Here is a 23,028-nt window from a genome sequence, read left to right as displayed (position 1 = left end):
GTATGAATGTGTCTCTGAGTGTGCCTGTGTGTCTCTGGTGCAGACCGGATGAGTTTATATGAACACATAGTTCTACTGTGAGGAAATTAATAAGCCAAGGTGCCTCCATGAACCTGAGAGTTACTGCCTTATTAAGTTTTGAGCCCTAGGCACATTGCTTCCCTCACCCTAGATCCAACCTTTTAATAAAGCTGCCAGGAAGAGCAAAAGAAAGAAATAGGGGGCACCTGGATTTGAACCAGGGACCTCTTGATCTGCAGTCAAATGCTCTTCCACTGAGCTATACCCCCTGGTGATAATGTGACCCCTACAAGTACTTATTCAACTTTTATGAGTTACATCATACTCCTTAATGCCTTTATGGCTGACATTCCTGGATTTAACTTTATTTCTGATTCCCGTCAAGCCACACCACTTCCTTCTTTTCCCAGCGTGAAAAGTGCTGTATTCTCAATCTAATAGCCAGTATTTAAATATGTGTGCTACTGCCCATAAATCTCTGGGCACATTGATGAGTGTTCTAAGTATCATGGACATGGAGGGGATCTTAACTGGTTATCCACAACTGGACTTCAGAGGCTTGTTTTAAACACTGCATTACAGGCAAATATTGTATATTATGTATGTATTGTATATGGTGCATGATTTCATCCGATTTTCAAGGGAATCTCATCCAAGTGAACTGTCCCATTTTACAGCTGGGAAAAACAGTTAAAAAGTCAAAACTTCACTACTGATTCCTAGTTCTTTGAGTTTCAATCTGAGAATCTTAAATCTTATGTGTCTCTAAAGAAAGGTCAAGGGAATCTATGACAATGCAGCAAATTCTCCCTGATGAGACTGCTCTGAAGCTAAGGAGCTCACAGTTCCCAGAGCTCCAGCTCATAGTTCTCTGAGGGCTGCAGATGAACTTCCCAGCCTCTCCACTCTGTGGTTTTATAGAAACCTCATATTGCAAATCCCGTATGCCCCAAACTAAACTTATCTTTCTGCCCAAATCTGCATCTTCTCTTATTTTGCTTTGTTATAACAGTAACAGTCCATATTTACTAAACACTTTCTATGTACCAAGAATGGTACTAAAAGTTCTAGCCATAACTTCCAGCTGAATCATCACTTTAAAATCCCACAAAACAAATATTATTGTTAGCATACAGAATTTGCAATTGAGAAAACTGAGGCACAGAGTGACCACACAGCTGGGAGGTGATGGGGCCAGGATTTCAGTGTGGGCTCAGAGCTGGGTGCTGGGCTGCTTACTTAACCATCTGATCAGCCTCCACCCTGTCTTGGTAGGTGACACCTCTGTGTAAGTCATTCAGCCAAAATATCTAAAAGAATTCTGGGCTTCTTTCAACCTCTCCTCCTCAGTTCCAGTTAATATCACTGGATACTGTTAATTTATCTTTGACATCACTTACGTCCATCCTCACCCCTGAACACAGTGCCACCACCTCTTAAATGACTTCGCAGCCTCCACTCCTCAAATCCATCCCCTATGGCTCCCAAGGAAGTTGTCTGAAACCCAGGTGTATCTAGGTCACTCCTGTTTAAAGGTCTTTGTGATAAATTTCAAACCTCTTAGCACAACACAAATTTCCTACATTTTTATCCCTGTCTGGTCACACAGTTTAAGCCTCCTCTTCTGACACTCCCCATGTCATATGTTGGATCCAGTTGCCTCCAATTGCATCCATCTGGCTCTAGCCTCTGCCACTCCTCATAATCTTGCCTGTACTCCACCCTCCCTCTGATAAGATGTTGTTCTTCTTTGAGATGCTGCCTTACCATCAGCTCCTCTGGGAAGCCTCCTGTAACTTCTTTCCTCTGGACAAAGGTAGTTACTTTGTGTTATTAAAGCTGGCTTAGCTCAGTACAGCTCTCAGCTATCTTGTTTCCCAGGCTTGCTTCCTAGCTGAGGGAACGCTGAGTCCAGAGGCTGTGTCTCTGGCTGTGTCACTTCTGGGCTCACATCTTGCACAATTTTGGCACATAGTAGGTTCTTAGTGTATGTCATTCAAACTGATTTTATGCATCAGTTCCTGTGCTGAAGGCAGGAGTTAAACCTGTACTGAGGCATAACCTCTGACCCCAGCCTGGGTCTGGAATGCAGGCACCCATGGTGGGTGCTTGCTGCAAGAAATGAACTTGGGGTGGAAAGGTAGTAGAAAATCCGCAAGCTTTAGAGCAAGAAAAGAGTGCCATTTCCTAAACTGTAGGCCAGTTCATGTTTATCCTCAGCAGTGTTTTGTGAGAAAGGACAATATTCCCTGACTGTCTCCAGGACATTGCAAAGTGTGGGTACCACCACTAAGTTATTAGGTTTGCCCTGCAGCCAAAATGTTCTAAAAGTCTGTGGACAGTCCTAGCATCTTGGGAGCATTGCTAGGTGGGATTTTGTGGCAAAGAATTTAACAGAAAGAAAACAGTATGAAGAGTAGAATAAAGTCTTTGAGAACTATGTTCTGAGTTCAAATCCTGAACCTGTGCTTTGTAGTATCTCCAAGTCTCAGACTCCTCATGCAAAATTGACATAATGGGCCTTCTAAAATTTTGGTAAGAGATGGAAGAAGTTAATGTAAAGAACCTAGTCTGCCATCTGGCATACACACAAGGGACATTATTCAACAAGTCATGAACTACAGAAGATAAAAGTCAAAATCAATCCATACTTTTTTAAATCAAGAAGAATATTCAGGGGGCACCTGGATTTGAACCAGGGACCTCTTGCTCTGCAGTCAAATGCTCTATCTCTGAGCTATAGCAACTCTATCCCTGAGTTACAACTCCAGTGAAATGGACTTGTTTTTATAATCTATTTTTCTCTTTCAACATTATTGGTCTAAAACCTGCAAGGACTCAGGGGAGCTATTAATATAATTAGAGAGAATGCTGCCTGGAAAGAGTCTGGACACCACAAGTCTTAGAATTTCATTATAAACAATGATATGAGTCCTGAGAATTAGGTTCTCTGAGCCTAGAAACTCTTTTAGACTTTTCATACCCCAAGCCTGCCTCCCATATTCCATAAAAAGTGAACCTCAGCTCCAGGTAAAAATCATCAGTTTTCCCACAAGTGACATCATCAGTATTATGTGATAATTGGATTCCTATCATGCATCCACAGTCATGGCTCCCAGCAACTGAGATCCTCATTCCTTTTCTGACTTCATAGAACTGAGCTCATAGCTGGTATTCAATAAATGTTTGTTGCATTAGATTGATTCTGGAAAAAATATGTGTAAACAGGATTTGAGTGAGATAACTTTTCTAAGACATAAGTGTAAGATGATTTTACTCAAACAAAAACCAATGGTCAAGGAGATACACTCTGTGTAACATAACATACCAGAAACTTGGAATACTGCCAATTGTAAGAGATCATTTGTTGAAGAGAAATAAGGCTCCAAATTGGTTCAAGATAATGGAGTAATAAGATGTGTCCTCTGCCCTTCCTGCAAGACCACTGAAATCACAACTGACTGTTGAGCAACCATTGACAGGAAGATCCTGGAACCCACCCAAAAAAAGATATCTCATGCCCAAAGACAAAGAATAAGCTCCTATGAGACAGTAGGAAGGGTGAAATCATGATAAGGTCAGATACCTGCCCAGTGAGTGACCTACAAATTAGAGAACAACTATAACTGCAGATAATCTCTCACTGTTGTGAAGGTTCTGAGCCATCTGCCTTCCCAGCCTAGTAAGCCAGCGGAGAGTCTAGGAACTCCTAGGAATCTGCTGTTAAAGGCCAGCAGGATTTGATTTGCAATCAGGACTGGGGGAACAGACGTTCCACTCTTGGAGGGCACACACAAAATCTTATGTGTACCAGAACCCAGGGGAAAGGAGTAGTGACCCCACAGAATACTGAACCAGACCTACCTGCCATTGTTGCAGGGTCTCCTGCAGAGACGTGGGGTGGTAGTGGTTCAGTGCAGGGACGAGGCCACTGGCAGCAGCAGTTCTTGGAAGTACCCATTGGAGTAAACCTTGCTGGAGGTCATTGCCATTAATCCTACCAGGGACCCTGTAGACGCCAGGGCTAGGTCACCACAGGCCAAACAACTAATAGGGAGGGAACGCAGCCCTGTGCACCAGCAGGCAAACAGATTAAAGTTTTACTGAGCATGTCCCTGCCCACCAGAGCAAGACCCAGTTCTACCACCACCAATCACTCCCATCAGGAAGCTTACACAAGCCTTTTAGATAGCATCATCCAACAGAGAGCAGCTACAGATACAAGAATACAATCCTGCAGCCTCCAGAACTAAAACCACAATCACAGAAAGTTAAAAAAAAATGAAAATGCAGAGGATTATGTACCAGATGAAGGAAAAAGATAAAACCCTGGAAAAACAACTAAATGGAGTATAGATAGGCAACCTTTCAGGAAAAGAATTCAGAATAAAGATAGTGAAAATGATCAAGGATCTTGGGGAAAGAATGTAGGTAAACATTGAGAAGATACAGAAAATGTTTAACAAAGACCAAAAACTAAAGAAAAAAGAAACAGAGATGAACAATGCAATAACTGAAATGAACAATACACTAGAAGGAATCAATAACAGAGGCACAAGAATCAATAAGTGACCTGGAAGACAGAATGATGGAAATCACTGTCACAGAGAAGAATATAGTAAAAAAGAATGAAAAGAAAAAATGAAGATAGTCTATGAGACCTCCGGTACAATAGTAAACACATCAACATTTGCATTATAGGGATCCCAGAAGGAGAAGAGAGAAAGGACTTGAGAAAATATTGGAAGATATAATAGCTAGGAAAGGAAATAGTCAACCAAGTCCAGGAAGTTCAGAAAGTTCCAGACAGGATAAACCCAAGGAGGAACATGCTGAAACACATAGTAATCAAACAGACAGAAATTAAAAACAAATATAAAATATTAAGAGCAACAGGGAAAAATGACAAATAACATACAAGGGAATGCCCATATGGTTGTCAGTGAATTTCTCAACAGAAATTCTGAAAGTCAGAAAGGAGTGGCATGATATATTTAAAGTGATGAAAGGGAAGAACCTACAACCAAGAATACTCTACCCAGTGTGGCTGTCGTTCAGATTTGATGGAGAAATCAAAAGCTTTACAGACAAGAAAATTTTAAGAGAATTCAGCACTACCAAAGCAAATTTAGAAACAAATGTTAAAGGAAAAGACCCTGATGATGGGAAAGATTGAAAGCAGGAGAAGAAGCGGGCGACAAAGGATGAGATGGTTGGATGACATCAGCAACTCTATGGACATGAATTTGAGTAAGCACCAAGAGTTGGTGATGGATAGGGAAGCTGGCAGGCTGCAGTCCATGGGGTCACAAAGAGTTGGACACAACTGAGTGACTGGTCTGAACTGAAAGGAATTGTCTAGGCAGAAAACACAAGAGAAGGAAAAGACCTGCAAAATCAAACCCAAACAGCTAAAAAAATGGTAAGAGAAGCATACATGTCAATAATTACCTTAAATGTAAATGGACTAAATGCACCAACCAAAAGATGTAGACTGGCTCAATAGATACAAATGTATATATACATGTTTTATATATGTGTGTGTGTGTGTGTGTGTGTTGTGTGTGTGTGTATATATATATAAAGATCTATATATATATATAAAGATCCATATATATGCTGTCTACAAGAAACCCACCTCAGATCTAGGGATAAATACAGACTGAAAGTGAGAGGATGGAAAAGTTATTCCACACAAAAGAAAATCAAATGAAAGCTGTAGTAGCAATACTCATATCAGACAAAAAGACTTTTTAAAAAAAAATGGAAGAGACAAAGAGTGACACTGCATACTGATCAAGGAATCAATGTAAAAACATATGACAATTGTAAATATGTATGCATCCAACATAGGAGCATTTCAGTATGTAAAGCAAACACTAACAACCATAAACGGAGAAATTGACACTAACACAATAATAGTGGGGGACTTTAACATCTCACTTTCATCAATGGACTAGTCATCCAGATAGAAGATTAATAAGGAAATACAGGCCCTAAATGACACATTTGAACAAATCAACTTAAGGACTGATGCTGAAGCTGAAAATCCAATACTTTGGCCACCTGATGCGAAGAACTGACTCATTTGAAAAGACCCTGATGCTGGGAAAGATTGAAGGCGGGAGGAGAAGGGGACGATGGAGGATGAGATGGTTGGATGGCATCACCTACTCAATGGACATGAGTTTGAGTAAACTCCAGCAGTTGGTAATGGACAGGGAGGCCTGGCATGCTGCAGTGCATGGGGTCACAAAGAGTGGGACACGACCTGAGTGACTGAACTGAACTGAACTGATATTTATAGAGCATTCCATCTGAAAGCAGCAGATGGAATTCTTCTCAAGTACACACAAAACATTCTCCCGGATAGACCACATGCTGAAGCACAAGGTGAGCCTTGGTAAATTTAAGAAAATTAGAATCATATCAAGTATCTTTTTCCATCACAACACTATGAGATTAGAAATAAAATAAATGAAAAAAAAACTATTAAAACAGAAACACGTGGAGGGTAAATAATACGCTATTAAACAACCAAATGTCACTGAAGAAATCAAAGAGGAAATAAAAAAAAAAATACCTAGAGACAAATGATAATGAAAGAACAGTGATCCAAAACCTATGGGATGCAACAAAAGCAGTTCTAAGAGGGACATTTATGGCAATACAATCTTACATCAATAACAACAAAAAATTTCAACCAACCTAAACTTACACCTAAAACAACTAGAGAAAGAAGTACAAAACCTAAAGTTAGAAAGAAATAGATCATAAAGATCAGAGAAGAAATAAATAAAATAGAGATAAAGAAAGCATTATCAAAGATCAATTAAACTAAAAGCTGGTTCTTTCAAAAGATAAAATGGATAAACCTTTAGCCAGACTCATCAAGAAAACAAGGGAGAGGACACAAATCAGTAAAATTAGAAATGAAAAAGGAGAAACTACAATTGACACTGCAGAAATACTAAGGATCATAAGAAAGTACTACAAGTTACTATATGTCCATAAAGTGAGCAATCTGGGGGAAATGAACAAATTATTAGAAAGGTATAGCTTCTAGCCTCCCAAGACTGAACCAGGAAGAAATAGAAAATATAAACAGCAATCACAAGCACTGAAATTAAATCTGTGATTTAAAAACTCCCAACAAACAGAAGTCCAGGACCATATGGCTTGATAGGTGAACTCTATCAAATATTTAGAGAAAAGCTAACACCTATCCTCCTGAAACTGTTCAATAAAAGTTGCAGAAAATTCCCAAACTCTTTCTGTGAGATCACCACCATCTTAATACCAAAACCAGACAAATATATCACCCAAAAAAGAAAATTACAGGCCAATATCACTGATGAACATAGATGTGAAAATCCTCAAAAAATACTGGCAATCTGAATCCAACAATACATTAAAAGGACCATACACCATGATCAAGTAGGATTTATCCCAAGGATGTAAGGATTTTTTAATATCGGTAAATCATCAGTGTGATATACCACATCAATAAATTGAAGAGAAAATCCATATGATCTTTCAGTAGATGCAGAAAAAGCTTTTTACAAAATTCAACGCCCATTTATAATAAAAACTCTCTAGAAAGTGAGCATAGAGGAACATATCCCAATACAATAAAGGCTATATATGATAACCTATAACTAACATCATATTCAATGGTGAAAAACTGAAAGCATATTTTTCTAAGATCAGGAACAAGACAAGGGTGTCCAGTCTCACCACTTTTACTCAATATAGTTTTGGAAGTCCTCACTATTGTAATCAGAGAATAAAACTAAAAGGAATCCAGCTGGAAAAGAAATTAAACTATCACTGTTTGCAGATGACATGATACTATACATTGAAGGTCCTAAAAATGGTACCAGAAAACTACTAGAGCTCATCAATGAATTTGGTAAAGTTTCAGGCTATAATATTAATGCACAGAAATCTGTTGCATTTCTATACACTCACAATGAAAAATCAGAAAGGAAAATCCAAGAAACAATTCCATTTACCATCACATTAAAAAGAATAAAATACCTAGGAATAAACCTACATAAGGAGACAAAAGACCTGTACTCTGAAAACCATTAGATACTGATGAAAGAAATCAACAAAGGCACAAAGAGATAGAAAGATATGCCATGTTCACGGATTGGAAAAATCAGTACTGTCAAAAGGCGTATACTACAGAAAGCAATATACACATTCAATGCAAATGTCCTGGTTTCCTGGGGATTCTTCTGGATTTAGTGCGGAAAGTACTGCATCCCAGGAAACCTCTCAGAAAGCCAGGCTGGGGTTGGTTGGTCTCCAAAGATATGACCTTATTTTTTTTTTTCACTCATAGTATTTACAAAACCTAATCATGCACTTTTCACTGTCTCATATTTTTTTTTTACCATTTTCCTGTAACTCCTATATTCAGTTCAGTTCAGTTCAGTCGCTCAGACGTGTCCGACTCTTTGCGACCCCATGAATCGCAGCACGCCAGGCCTCCCTGTCCATCACCAACTCCTGGAGATTACTCAAACTCATATCCATCTAGTCAGTGATACCATCCAGCCATCTCATCCTCTGTCATCCCCTCTCCTCCTGCCCCCAATCCCTCCCAACATCAGGTCTTTTCCAATGAATCAACTTTTCGCATGAGGTGGCCAAAGTATTGAAGTTTCAGCTTCAACTGCAGTCCTTCCAATGAACACCCAGGATTGATCTCCTTTAGGATGGACTGGTTGGATCTCCTTGCAGTCCAAGGGACTCTCAAGAGTCTTCTCCACCATCACAATTCAAAAGCATCCATTCTTCAGTGCTTAGCTTTCTTCACAGTCCAAATCTAACATCCATACATGACCACTGGAAAAACCATAGCCTTGACTAGATGGACCTTTGTTGACAAAGTAATGTCTGCTTTTTAATGTGTTATCTAGGTTGGTCATAAATTTCCTTCCAAGGAGTAAGTGTCTTTTAATTTCATGGCTGCAATCACCTTCTGCAGTGATTTTGGAGCCCAAAAAAATAAAGTCTGACACTGTTTCCACGGTTTCCCCATCTATTTGCCATGAAGTGATGGGACTGGATGCCATGATCTTAGTTTTCTGAATGTTGAGCTTTAAGCCAACTTTTTCACTCTCCTCTTTCACTTTCAGCAAGAGGCCCTTTAGTTCCTCTTCACTGTCTGCCGTAAGGGTGGTGTCATCTTCTTATCTGAGGTTATTGATATTTCTCCCAGAAATCTTGATTCTAGCTTGTGCTTCTTCCAGCCCAGCGTTTCTCATGATGTACTCTGCATGTAAGTTAAATAAGCAAGGTGACAATATATAGCCTTGACGTACTCCTTTTTCTATTTGGAACCAGTCTGTTGTTCCATGTCCAGTTCTATATTAGTATTTACTTAATATTTGTCTTGAAATCAACTTACTGCTTTTTATTTAGCCTCATACTAAGCAAATATATCCTTGAAATCATGTCAATTACATTTATTTGTACTGTACATCAAAATAAACATAGAGCTTCAGAGATATGTTAAAATTGAATGTAACACCTGTTGTACCTACAACTTGCCATGCACCCTTCTAAGCGCTTTACAAATTCTAATTCATTTAATCCTTGAGACAACCCAATGAGAGAGGAGCAATTATCATCTTTACAGTGAGAAACTGAAGCACGGAGAAGTTAAATAACTTGTCCAAGATCACATAGTTGCTAAATTTGTCCCCAGTGTCATCTTGGAAACCTTGAGTGATAATCACAGTGTGGTCAAGTAAATAAAAAAAAACACAAATAACAAATGTAGGAAAGGTATGGAGAAAAGGAAATCCTCATGCACTGTTTGTGAGGGTATAAATTGATGGAACAATATGAAGATTCCTCAATAATAGAACTACCCAAAAACAGAACTACCACACCATCCTACAATCTCCCTCCTGGGCATATATTTGGACAAACTCTAATTTAAAAATATACATGCACCCCCCATGTTCATAGCAGCACTGTTCACAATATCCAAGACACAGAAACAACCTAAGTGTCCATCAACAGATGAATGAACAAAGATATGTATCTATATATTTCTATCTACCTACCTACCTACCTACAGGGTTAGCCAAGAAGTTCATTCCAGTTTTTCTGTAAAATGTGGTGGAAAAACCAAAACAAACTCTTTGGCCAACCTAATATATGCACACAATGGAATATCACTCAGCCATAGCAAAAATAATAAAACAATGACATTTGCATCAACATGGATAGATACGGAGGGTATTATGCTAAATAAATTAAATCAGGCAAAGACAAACATTATATGTTACCACTTAAAAGTGAAATCTAATGAGTCAAACAAATGAATAAATATAACAAAACATAAACAGACTCACAGTTACAGAGAACAAACTAGTGGTTACCAGTGGGAGAGGGAAGGGATAAAAAGACACAAACTACTAAGTATAAAATAAATAAACTACAAGTATATAATGTACAGCATAGGGGTATAGTCAATATTTTATAACTTTAAATAGACTAAAATCTATAAAAATTTTGAACCACTGTGTTGTACACCAGAAACTAACACAATATTGTAAAGCAACTATACTTCAATAATAATATAAAAAAGACCAAGAGAGACCTCCTTCTGCCCTACTATTTTGAGCAGTCTTTTCCTGCCTTTAGAATCAAACTGAAATTTCAGCTCACTTAGGTCTCCAGGTTGTTGATGGCAGGTTTGGGGACTTTTGAACCTCCATAATCATGTAAGTCAATTCTTTATCATAAGTCTCTTTACATACATATGTACAACCTGTTGGTTCTGTTTCTCAGGAGACCCTGAATACACATGACATGCTCCAGGAAGAAATGCTGGGCCTGTACTGACCTTGAGGTTTTTGTCCACATTGTTAAAATTCCACATACTTCATGAGATCCACAACAGCACCTGCCACAAGATGGGGGTTCAGTAACAAAGACTACAAAGACCTGTTGTTGTATTCTTGTTGAAATTTATCCTCTGTTCACTAGTTCTGAATAGGCACATGGAAACAGAGTGAAGTAGAAAAGAAAAGCTTTTAGTGCTTTGCCAAGCAAAAGGGGACACATTGGGTTAATGCCCTCAAGGCTGTGTAGCCCTCCCTGGAGGGGGTAGTGGGGAGTTTTATAGTATTCAAGGAGCAAGGCATGATCAGCTCAGATTGGCTGGCATCAAAGTGAAGTTTCAAGAATCATCAACTTTGTGGTTTCAACTAATTTAGGGTCTATGTTCTTGCGGTCCTCAGTTTTCATCTGGATGGGGTCTGCTTTCTAAAATTAACTTAGGAATGTGTGTTAGGTCTTTATATTTTCAAGGAACTGAGAGTTTGGTGATTCTGCTATGAGGCAGAATTATAGTCCAAATTGTTACCAGTCCCCTAAACCAACAGCTATTCTTTCTAAATCTTTGCATTTCCCAATCATTAATTCTTTAATCAGCATTTCACTTCAAAAGACAAGGACACTGGATCTTGTGTACAGTTTCATTCCTAACTGCCTGCTCCCTTCACACGTGAATTTGCTCTCATTTTCAAAACATAAACAAAGGTAAATTTTTAACTACAAGATATAGGAGCCAAATATTCTGGCTTAAGTTCCAAAGATTTACATTACAAGATAAAAATGTTCTAGACACCTGTTGCACAACAATATGAATACTCAACATTTATGAACTGTAGACTTAGAAAATGATTATCATGATAAATATGTTACATATATATTTTTATCCCCAAAAATCTATGCTCTAATATTAGAAAGAACTTGAGAAACAAATCACACCACCTCAAGAACCAAACACGGAGGAGACAAGACGGCAGAGAAATAGGTGGATGTGGAGTACATCCCTCTCCATGGATGCATCAGGAATACACCTTCAGACACAGAAGACCTCGCAGAACACCAGCTGAAAACAGGCAGGAGATCACTGGAAAGGGATGTATAGATACATGTAAAACTCGGTAGGATGAAGTAAGGAGGGGGGAAAGAGGAGAGTGATCAGGACTGGACCTACACTCAGGGAGATGAGGGACTTAATGTCAAATCCCGACATTGACACAATTGATTGGGACAGAGGAGAAGCATTTGAGACTGTTCGAGAGTACAGCAGTTGATCTGAGATGGGTTGAAGGGAATACAAAACACAGAGACAATCCTTGCCACAGCCATACATGTCCTAGGCAGGGCTGCAAGTCTCCTGGAATGCATGACATCCGGGAGCTGGAGGATAGGGATTGGAGAGCAATCCCAGGGCAGGGTCTGCTGTTGACTGTGGGGAGATGGCCAAAGGGGACGCGAAGGAGGAGATCCTGGTGGGAAATGCCTTTGAAGGAAAACCAGGCAGTCACGGAGGCAGGGCGATGCTGCTGAGTCACATGCAGGGGCTGGAGCCGTTACTGTAGCCTCTCTCACATGCCAGTGCTGACAGCTGACCGACAGAGACCCTGGAGAGAGTGCCCTCCCAGTGCCTGCCATACCAAGCAACAGAGAATATCCCTGTCAGGGGTCCCTTTAAACGCCTGAAAGGGCCAATAAACAGAAAAGGACCAGCCAATGAGCCCCTTTGAATGCCAGCTTCCAGAAGATAGAAACAGATTCTAATAGTACCATAGCTCCTGCAGCTGAGGCAGCCAACGTCCCTGCACACTTGGTGTATCCAGGGACCCCACAATCCAAGCAGTTATACCACCTCCATGCTAACCGCCACTGGGGCAGAGCTGTCAGAAGCTACAAAAAAACCTAATAGTGCTATACTTCCTGCTCCTCCTGTCTGCCAGCTCCCCTGTGTACTTGGCACTGCCAGAGTACCTGGGATCCAGGCAGCTGTGCCACCTCTACACCTGGCCCTCACTAGGGGCACACCCGAGTCCTCCAGGGAAGCCCCAGGAGCAAACTCCTGTGGATGATTCACATGCAGAGGTGGAGATAAAACCACAGATGAATTCCAGAAGCAATGTGGCTAAGGAAAAGGATCAGAAACCTTCCCACCAAAAGTCTGTTCTGTACATCTGTGTCTCTTTTTCTGTTTTGCATATAGGGTTTTCGTTACCATCTTTTTAAATTCCATATCTACCTGTTAGTATACTGTATTGGTGTTTATCTTTCTGGCTTACTTCACTCTGTATAATGGGCTCCAGTTTCATCCATCTCATTAGAACTGATTCAAATGAATTCTCTTTAATGGCTGAGTAATATTCCATTGTGTATATGTACAACAGCTTCCTTATCCATTCATCTGCTGATGGGCATCTAGGTTGCTTCCGTGTCCTGGCAATTATAAACAGTGCTGTGATGAACGTTTCCTCAGTGTGTATGCCCAGGAGTGGGATTGCTGGGTCATATGGCAGTTCTATTTCCAGTTTTTTAAGGAATCTCCACACTGTTTTCCATAGTGGCTATACTAGTTTGCGTTCCCACCAACAGTGTAAGAGGGTTCCCTTTTCTCCACACTCTTTCCAGCATTTATTGCGTGTAGACTTTTGGATAGCAGCCATCCTGACTGGCGTGTACAGACTTGGACTCTGTGGGAGAAGGCGAGGGTGGGATGTTTTGAGAGAATAGCTTTGAAACTAGTATACTATCAAGAGTTAAACAGATCACCAGCCCAGGTTGGATGCATGAGGCAAGTGCTCAGGGCTGGTGCACTAGGAAGACCCAGAGGGATGGGATGGGGAGGGAAGTGGGAGGGGGGATCAGGATGGGGAACACATGTAAATCCATGGCTGACTCATGTCAATGTATGGCAAAAACCACTACAATATTGTAAAGTAATTAGCCTCCAACTAATAAAAATAAATGAAAAAATAATAAGCTTTTGGGGAATTCTAAAAAAAAAAAAAACAAAAACAAAAACCTTCCCACCCCCAGCTGTACAAGCTGCAGATTAAACCCATGAGATCAACGAGGCAGACTCTGTGTCTATGGAATATATGAAAGGACAATGAGAGTTTCCACAAAAGAAAAGGCACCAGCTCTGGCAGTTGTGGACACTGGAGGCAAGGACACATGGAAATAGGACAAGATTAGAGTCTGAGCTGTCCATACAGCCCAGCCAGTATTGGAAAATACAGAAACCAGCCCAGTACTGGCAGATATCTTGAAGGGGAGGGGGCAAAGGAAAGGACACTGACAGCTGAGATCTGAGAAAAACATAAAGCATTTATTATTATTCTTATACTTTTATTTGCTCTATAGTTACTTTTGGATTTCTTTCTTCTTTTTTTCCTCTTTCATTACTGTAGTTGTTGATTTTATTATTACTATTAACTCTGTTTTTGGGAACTCTTATTTTTAATCACACTTTTTATTTCTTTAATATGTTTCTACCTATAAGTTTGCCTCTTGTTCTGTGGGGAGTTTTTCCTCTCATTTTAAATTTCTTTTTCTTTTTTAATTAAATTTTAAAATCTTTTTATTTTGTTTGTTCTTACTTTTGTAATTTTCCTGCTATAAATAATTATTCTTTAATATGTATAAATCTTCTTATATACTTCTATTTAACTTTGCTTTTCTATTTTTCTTTCTTTTCTGCTTTTTCTTTTCAACATGTTTGTTAATCTGTTTTCTTTGCTTTGCTTTATTCCCCCATTGGCACTCTGTTTAGGTTCTATTTTCTAGTTTGCCTTTTAGTTTTGTTTTTAATTGGTACATATCATTTTTGGTTTTCTTTGCTCACCATATCACTCTCTTGTACTTTTTTTCCTTTGGATTGTTTTGATTTTGTGTGTGTGTGTGTGTGTGTCTGTGTGTGTCCTATTATTATTTGTCTGATTGTCTATTTACCATTTGTCTTCGGTTAGTCTTTTGTTCCTTGATTTGTTTTTGTGTTTATTTTAATCCTCTTAAATGCTAAAACAACTTGTGAAATCTTGGTTACCTGGCCAAAGCTCAAGCCTGAGCCTTGGGAGTGGGAGCATTGAGTCCAGAACCTTAGACTGCCAGAGAAGTCCTAACTCCAGGAAATGTTAATAGTGAGAACTCCCATGAGGGCCTCCATCTGTATACAAGACCCAGTATCATCCAACTGTGGGCAACCCCCATTGGAAGATGCCTCACACAAACAATGAGCAAGGCAAAAGCACAAATCCAAGCAGACAGGGTCCCCAAAGACAACCCCAAAACATATCACTTCACACAGTCCTGACAATTAGAGGAAAAAAAGAAATACACCTCCTCCCACCAGAACACAGGCACAAGTCACTTCCAACATGAAGCCTACACAAACCACTGGGCAAACCTTACCCACAGAAGGCACAAACCACAAGGAAGAAGGCCATAAAGCCTGGGAAAAGGATACCTCAAACACAGTACATCAGAGAAAAAATGAAAAGACAGAAATATTGTGCAAATAAAGAACAAGGTAGAAACTCACAAGACCAAATAAACAAATAGGCAAACTTCCTGAAAAAGAATTCAGGGTGATGACAATAAAGATGATCCACAACTTCAAAACTAAAATAGAGAAAATGAAAAAAATCAACAAACACACTTAACAAGGACCTAGAGAATAAACAAACAGAAATGAGCAACACATTATTGAAATTTAAAATATTCTAAAAGTAATCAATAGCAGGATAAGTGAAGCAGAAGAACAGAAAAGTGAGCTGGAATACAGAATGGTGGAAATAACTACTGAAGAAGAGAATAAAGGAAAAAGAATTAAAAGATTGAGGATAGTCTCAGAGACCTCTGGGACAATATTAAATGCATCAACATTCAAATTATAGAGGTCCCAGGAGAAGAAGAGAAAAAAAAGGGTCTGAGAAATTTTTTGACAAGATTACTATTGAAACTTCCCCAGCATGGGAAAGAAAATAGTCAATCAAGTCCAAGAAGTGCTAAGAGTCCCATACAGGATAAGCCCAAGGAGAAACAAGCCAAGACACATATTAATCAAAATAAATAATATTAAAAACAAAGAAAGAATACTAAAAGCAGCAGGGAAAAAGCAACAAGCAACACACAAGGGAAACCCCATACATTTAACAGCCGATCTTTCAGCAGAAACTCTGCAGACCAGAAGGGAATGGCAAGATATATTTCAAGTATTGAAAGGGGAAAATCTACAACTAGAATTCCTCTACTCAGCAATGATCTCATTAAAAATTGATGGAGAAATCAAAAGCTTTACAGACAAGCAAAAGTTAAGAGAATTTAGTACCACCAAACCAGTTTTACAAAAAATGCTAAAGGGACTTATATAGACAGGAAATACAAGAGAAGGAAAAGACTTACAAAAACAAACCCAAAATAATTAATAAAATGCCAGTAGGAATGTATATTTTAATAATTACTTTAACTGTAAATGGGTTAAGTACTTCAATCAAAAGACATAGACTGGCTGAATGGATACAAAACAAGACCCAAATATATGCTGCTTACAAGAGACCCACTTCAGACCTAGAGACATACAGGTTAAAAGTGAGAGGATGGAAAAAAATATGCCATGCAAATGGAAATCAAAAGAAAGGAGTAACAATTCTCCTAGCAGACAAAATAGACTTTAAAATAAAGAATGTTACTAAAGGTAAGGAAGGACACTACATGATCAAGGGATCAATTCACAAAAAAGATATAACAATTGTAGTTATTTATGCACCCAACACAGGAGAACCTCAATATATAAGGCAAACACTAATATATATAAAGATAGTAACACATTAATAGTAGGGGACTTAACACCCCATTAGTGTCAATGGACAGATCATCAAAACAGAAAATTAACAAGGAAACACAAGCCTTGAATGATACATTACACCAGGAGGACATAACTGATATCTTCAGGATATTCCATCCAAATGCAGAATACATTTTCTTAAGTACACATGGAACATACTACAGTATAGACCATATCTTGGGTCACTAATCAAGCCTCAGTAAATTTAAGAAAATTAAAATGATATCAAGAGATCAGAAGAAGATGGCAGAGGAGTAAGATGAGGAGTCGGCCAGCCTCCCCACAAATACATCAAAAATTCATCAGGATATAGAACAACTCCTACAAAGCAACCATTAGGTGACAAAGAAGACCCCAGGCCTTGTGGGGGGGGGGGCAGGATAAGCTCCCTAGAATGAGGTAGAAGAGAGGATGGAGACATAAAAAGGGGAAGAAACAGAGAAATTCAGTACAGGAGCTTGTGTCCCAAGGGATGGAGGGAGTCGTGAAGGACGAAGAGTTCCCATGCACTGGGAAGCTCCCTCATAGTCAGGCCAAGGGGGAGCTGTGCAATCTCAGAAAATCGGAAAAGCAGGGACCCAGAGGGCAGATTGCAGAGAAAGCTGCACTTCTCAGGCAATGAGAAGCTCATGGAGAGTGGCCCTGACCAGACGTCAGGCTTGGGGAACCAAGAGAAGTCCACACAAGTCTCTATGATGCAGAGGGCAGGGTCGGGGAGCCAAGAAAAGATCCACACAAGCACCTACCCAGCAAACTTTGGCCTGCAGGGCCAGGTGTGACCAGGGAAGAGAAGCACTGGCAAAGATTCCAGGGACAAATAGAGAGCTGGCAGCAGGGAAAATATGCTGAGAAGCCACTTCAACGCATCTGTGGAAATAGACATGTTTAAAATTGCCAACACCAGAAGGACTGCCTGAAGACATATTGATCCCATAGACACCCCAAAACCTACTACTGGACACTGCGCTGCCCTTCAGAGAGAGGAGATCCAGCTCAAACAACCAGAACACAGACACAAGCTCCCCCAACCAGGAAAGCATCACAACACACAAATCCAACCTGATCCATGTGGGTGGATTCCACAACCAAGAAGAACTACAACCTTGAGAACCTTTATCTTTTCCTCTTTTAAATCATGCTGTTTATCCCCCCTATATATTTCTACCATTACATTAGCGTTTTCTGTGGAGTTTTCCTCTTATTTTTTCTTGTTAAGCAAAAAATTTTTAAAGATTTTTTTCACCCCCTTTTTTTGCTGGTCTTTTTTAATATGTGTTTGTTATGCTTGACTACTGTTCTAATACTTCTTTATCGATGTAGCTATTCATGAATGTGTGTGTGTGTGTGTGTGTGTGTGTGTGTGTGTATAAATCTTTTTCACATATGTATATTTATCTCTGCTTTTCTATTTTTTCTTTACTCTCATTTTTTAAACCTTCTCTTCCACCCTTTCCTTTTCTCTTTTCTCTCCATTCTGCTTTTTTTCTTTTCTTTTTTATCTTCACTCTTTTTTCACCAGGTAAGTAAAACTGTTGTGCTGTCCTTGCTATATTCCCCAGTTTGTCCTCAGTTCAGGCTCAGTTTTCCAGATTGACCATTAGCAGGCTCTGCTTTTAATTGGCTGATGTCACTTTTAGTTTCCCTTGTTCACAGGGCCAATCTCCTGTACTCTTTTCTTTAGAATACTTTGGTTATATCTGTGAGTATGGAAGTGTGTGTATGTGTCCCATTATTTCTGTAATTACCTGTCCAATTGTGTATTTAACATATATTTGAGTTCATCTTTTATTTCATGTCATGTTTTGCTTTATGTCTTAATGTGTTTGCTTTAGCCCACTTTAATCCATAACAAGCAATTTACGGAGCCCCAGTCCCCTGGCCAAGGATTTCACCTGAACCAGTGTGGTGGGAAAATTGAGTCGAAGATCCCACACTGCCAGAGAACTCCTAACTCCAGGGAGTATTCATTATTGAGAATTTTGACACCTGTACAGAAAACCTAGCATCACCCAGCTATTGACAGCATCCACTCCAGGACACCTTACCTAAACAAAAAGCAAGACCAAAATGTGAAAGCAATCATCAACAGACAGGATTGCCAAGACACTTCAAACTATACCACCTCACACAGCCCTGCCCATTAGAGGAAAAAAACCTCACCACCTCCCACTAGAACACAGGCACGAGTCACCCCTAACAAGAAGTCAACACAAACGCCTCAACCAACATTTCCCTCTGAGAGGAAAAAACAAAAGGAAGAAGGAATGCAACCCTAAAGCCTGGGAAAATAAGACCTCAAATGGAGCAAGTTAGAAAAATAATAATAATAAAGACAGAGAAATACAGCACAAATGAAAGAACAGGGTAGAAACACAAGATCAAATAAATAAAGAGGAAATATATAATCTACCTGAAAGATAATTCAGAATAATGATAGTAAAGATGTTCCAAAGACTTGAAAAGAGAATGGAGAAAATGCAAAAAACAATTAACACAGTTAATACAATTACCAGCGACATATAAGAAATAAAGACTAAGCAAACAGAGATGAATAACACAATTACTGACATTAAAAATACTTTAGAAGGAATCAACAGCAGAATAACTGAAGCAGAAGAAAGGATAAATGAGCTGGAAGATAGAATGGGAGAAATAACTGCTGAAGAGAAAAATAAAGGAAAAAGAATGAAAAAAATTGAGGATAGCTTCAGAGACCTTTGGGACCATACTAAACACACCAATATTCAACTTAAAGGGGTCCCAGAGGAAGAAAAAAAAACAGTCACTGAGAAAAATTTTGAATAAATTACAGTTGAAAAATTTCCCCAACATGGGAAAGGAAACAGTCAATCAAGTACAAGAAGCACAGAGAGTCCCTTACAAGATAAATCCAAGGAGAAATATATTGAGACACATAGTAATCAAGATAACAGAGATTAAACACAAAGAAAGAATATTAAAAACAGCAAGGGAAAATCAACAAGTAACATACAAGGAAAACCCCATGAAATTAATAGCAGATCTTTCAGGAGAAATTCCGCATGCCAGAAGGGAATGGCAGGATATGTTTAAAGTACTGAAAGAAGATTTACAACCAAGATTGCTATATCTGGCAAAAATTCCATTCAAAAGTTTCCAGCTTGGAGAAATCAAAAGCTTTACAGACAAGCAAAAGTTAAGAGAGTTTAGCATCACCTAACCAGCCCTACAACTACTAAAGCCAGTAAACACAAAAGAAAGGAAAGACCTATAAAAACAAATCCAAAACAACTAAGAAAATGCCAATAGGAAATTATATATCAATAATTACTTTAAATGTAAATGGATAAAATGCATCAGCCAAAAGATACAAACTGACTGAATGGATACAAAAACAAGACCCATATATATGCTGTCAACAAGAAACCCACTTCAGACCTAGGGATACATACAGAATGAAAACCAAAGGATAGAAAAGATATTATGTGTGGATGAAAACCAAAAGAAAGCCAGAACGTTATTTCAGACAAAAATTAAGAATATTGTAAGAGATAAAGAAGGACACTACATAATGATCAAGGGACCAATCCAAGAAGATATAACAATTGTAAATATTTATGCACCCAACCTCAATACATAAGGCAAACAGTAATAGGTATAAGAGGGGGAAAGCAACAGTAACACAATAATAGTAGTAGACTTTAAAACCCCATTTACAACAGTGGACAGATAATCAAAACAGAATCAATGAGGAAACATAAACCTTAAAAGAAACATTATACCAAATGGACCTAATTGATATCTTTAAGACTTTCCATCCAAATGTGAATACAATTTCTTCTCAACTGCACATGGAGCATTCTCCAGGATAGACCACATCTTGGGCCACAAATCAAGCCTCAATAAATTAAAAAAATTGAAATCATATCAAGTGTCTTCTCTGTCCACAATGCTATGAGACTAGATATCAACTACAGGGGGAAAAACTGCAAAAAAAAAAAACACAAACTTATGGAGATTAAGCAATACATTACTAAATAACGAAGAGGATACTGAAATAGTAAGAAGGGAAATAAAAACATTCCTAGAAACAGATGACAATTAAAACATGATGACCTAAAACCTATAGGATTCAGCAAAAGCAGTTCTATGAGGGAAGTTTATAGCAATACAATCGTACCTCAAGAAACAAGAAAAGCATCGACTAGACAACCTAACTCTACATCTAAAGCAGCCGGAGGGGGGAGGAAAAAGAAGAACAAAACCCCCAAAGTCAGCAGAAGGAAAGAAATCACAAAGATAAGGGCAGAAATAAATGAAAAAGAAATGAAGGAAACAATAGCAAAGATGAATAAAACTAAATGCTGATTCCTCAAGAATAGAAACAAAATTGGCAAACTATTAGTGAGATTCAAAGGGGGAAAAAAGAAGAAAAATCAAATCAAAAAGTTTAGAAATGAAAAAGGAGAGGATACAACAGACAACACGGAAATACAAAGGATCATAAGAGAATATTATAAGCAACTATATGCCAATAAAACGGACAACCTAGAGGAAATGGACAGGTTCTTAGAAAAGTTCAACCTAACGAGATTGAAACAGGAAGAAATAGAAGTTATGGACAAGCCAATAACAAACACTGAAATTGAAACTGTGATTTTAAAAAATCCCCAACCAAAAAAAGCCCAGGGCCTGATGGCTGCACAGGGGAATTCTATCAAACATTTAGAGAAGAGCTTATGCCTATTTTTCTAAAACTCTTCCAAAAAATTGTAGAGGAAGAAACACTTTCAAACTCATTTTATGAGGCCACAATCATCCCGATATCAAAACCAGGCAAAGACAACACACGAAAAGAAAACTACAGGCCAATATCATTAATGAACATGGATGCAAAAATCTTCAACAAAATTCTAGCAAACAGAATTCAACAATGCATTATAAAGCTCATACAACATGATCATGCTGGGTTTATTCCAGAGATACAAGGATTCTTTAATATGTGCAAACCAAACATTGTGATATACCATATTAACAAACTGAAAGATAAAAATCATATGATCATCTCAATAGATGCAGAAAAAGCCTATGACAAAATTCAGCACCAATTTATGATTTAAAAAATTTTCAAAAAATGGGCATAGAAGGAACCTACCTCAACATGGTAAAGGCCATATGCGATAAGTCTACAGCAAACACTATTCTCAGTGGTGAAAACTAAAAGCATTCCCTCTAAGATCAGAAACAAGAGAAGGGTGTCAACTCTCACCACTATTATTCAACATAGTTTTAGAAGTCCTAGCTCCAGCATTAGAGATGAAAAAGAAATAAAAAGAATCCAGATTGGAAACAAAGAAGCAAAACTCTCAGTGTTTGTGGATGACATCATATTATAGATAGAAAACTCAAAAGAAGCTATCAGAAAATTACTACAGCTAATCAGTGAATTTATTAAAGTCATGTAATACAAGGTCAATACACAGAAATCACTTGCATTCCTATATACTAACAGTGAAAAATCAGAAAGAGAAATTAAGGTATCAGTCCCATTCACCATTGCAACAAAAAGAATAAAATATCTAGGAATAAACTTACCTAAGGATACAAAAGAACTGTATACAGAAAATTATAAGACACTGATGAAAGAACTAAAAGACGACATAAACAGATGGAGAGATATTCCATGTTCCTGGGTTGGAAGAATCAATATTGTGAAAATGACTACACTATCAAATGCAATCTACAGATTTAATGAGGTTCCTATCAAATTACCAATGACGTTTCACAGAACTAGAACAAAAAATTTCACAATTCATATGGAAACACAAAAGACCCCAAGTAGCCAAAGTAGTCTTGAGAAAGAAGATTGGAACTGGAGGAATAAACCTTTCTGACTTCATACTATACTACAAAGTACAATCATCAAGACAGTATGGTACTGGCACAAAAACAGAAATATAAATCAGTGGAACAAGATAGAGAGCCCAGAGATAAACCCACACACATATGGGTATCTTATTTTTTTAATTAATTTATTAGTTATTGAAGAATAATTGCTTTATGGGATTTTGTTGTTTTCTGTCAAACCTCAACATGATTAAACCACAGATATACATACATCCCTCCCTTTTGAAACTCCCTCCCATACCCCTCCCCATCCCATCCCTCTAGGTTGATACAGAGCCCCTGTTTGAGTTTCCTGAGCCATACAGCAAATTCCCATTGGCTGTCTATTTTACATATGGTAACATCAGTTTCCATGTTACTCTTTCCATAAAACTCACCCTCTCCTCCCCTCCCTGCCCGCCCCCCCCCCCGTGACAGTAAGTCTATTC

General features: G+C 38.5%; 1 non-coding gene across 1 annotated transcript; it reads right to left on the bottom strand.

The window, feature by feature from the left end:
- Positions 1 to 218: 218 nt before the first annotated feature.
- Positions 219 to 290, bottom strand: TRNAC-GCA (transfer RNA cysteine (anticodon GCA)). The gene has a single exon. It is a non-coding gene; the product is annotated as a tRNA-Cys (tRNA).
- Between the last annotated feature and the right edge of the window lie 22,738 nt (positions 291 to 23,028).

Source organism: Odocoileus virginianus, chromosome 4 (genome assembly GCF_023699985.2).
Source record: "Odocoileus virginianus isolate 20LAN1187 ecotype Illinois chromosome 4, Ovbor_1.2, whole genome shotgun sequence".
NCBI lineage: Eukaryota > Metazoa > Chordata > Mammalia > Artiodactyla > Cervidae > Odocoileus > Odocoileus virginianus.
Note: the sequence above shows the minus strand (reverse complement) of the source record. Positions and strands in the feature narration are given on the sequence as shown.